This window comes from Dipodomys ordii, unplaced genomic scaffold (assembly GCF_000151885.1).
Source record: "Dipodomys ordii isolate 6190 unplaced genomic scaffold, Dord_2.0 Scaffold137, whole genome shotgun sequence".
Taxonomy (NCBI): domain Eukaryota; kingdom Metazoa; phylum Chordata; class Mammalia; order Rodentia; family Heteromyidae; genus Dipodomys; species Dipodomys ordii.
Genome location: NW_012267353.1, coordinates 2,938,178 through 2,939,521, shown reverse-complemented (window position 1 = coordinate 2,939,521; position 1,344 = coordinate 2,938,178). Strand labels below are relative to the sequence as shown.

The 1,344-nt window shown below is 40.3% G+C and overlaps 1 protein-coding gene across 1 annotated transcript in view; it reads left to right on the top strand.

The window, feature by feature from the left end:
- Agtpbp1 (ATP/GTP binding protein 1) overlaps window positions 1-1,344 on the top strand; it is a 174,953-nt gene that overhangs the window by 110,240 nt on the left and 63,369 nt on the right.

Genomic DNA, 1,344 nt, shown 5'->3' with positions numbered 1-1,344 from the left:
GCTTTTTTCTTTTTGCTTATGTGGTGCTGAGGAATTGAACCCAGGGCCTCATGCATGCAAGGCAAGCGCTCTACCACTGAGCCACCTTCCCAGCCCATAGTCTGATTCTTTTATATTTTCATTTACTGCATGTTCTCTAATGATGTTAATTATTTTAGGTTTACCTGCCTTTTAAAATGTTCTCCATTTAAATTTTGGACATCAAAAGTTCCTACATTTTCTCTCCTTATTTCATATACACTGTAGATATCTATCAAGTGTTTATGTGGAGGTGGGGCAAACAGCATATTCTTTTTTTTTAATTTTTTATTGTAAAGATACTATACAGAGGGTTACAGTTACATGAGTAAGGTAATGAGTATACTTCCTATTGAGCATTGTTACCCCCTACCATCCCTTCCCTCCCTACCTTCACCGAGGTTCTTTTTTTTTTCTTTTTCTTTTTAATTGTGATTAAGTGATTACATAATTTCCCAAATTTCACAGTATTGTGGAATGATGATGCTCATTTAAAGTCACAAGTTCATTCTAACTTTCCTGGAGCAAATTGTCTATCACAGTCTATAACATACAATGGTGTACACATATACACCATACATGTGATCAGCAGCATGGGTATATTTAGTAGTGGTTCGACCAGATGAGTGGGAGTTCTTTGTTTCTTCTTTTTTTGGGTCTGGTCGTGGGGCCTGAACTCTGGGCCTGGGTGCTGTCCCTCAGCTCTTCAGCTCAAGGCTAGCACTCTACCACATGAGCCAAAGCGCCACTTCTGGCTTTTTTTCTTTTTGCTTATGTGGTGCTGAGGAATCGAACCCAGGGCCTCAGGCATGCAAGGCAAGTGCTCTATCACTGAGCCATCTTCCCAGCCCCAGTTCTTTGTTTCTTAAGTCTTGTTAATTTTGTCGTATCACCTAACATTTTGGATTTAGCATCCACTTATCAGGGAGACCATGTACCGTTTGTCTCTTTGCTCTTGGCTTACCTCGCTCAACATGATTCCTTCTAGCTCCATCCATTTCCCTGCAAATGCCATTTATTTTGTCATTTCTAATGGCTGCATAATATTCCATTGTGTATAGATACCACAATTTTTGGATCCATTCATCTGTGGTGGGGCATCTAGGTTGTTTCCATGTCCTAGCTATTGTGAACAGTGCTGCAATAAACATGGAGGTGCACATGTCCTTGTATATTGGTTCAAACAACATATTCTTGATGCTCAAACATATATTCTTCATAGGTGTCTAGGTCTTCTCCCTTCACTCTTTTACTGTTACTTTTTAATTTTAGGATTTTTTTTTTGGGGGGGGGGTCCGGTCATGGGACCTGAACTCTGGGCCTGGG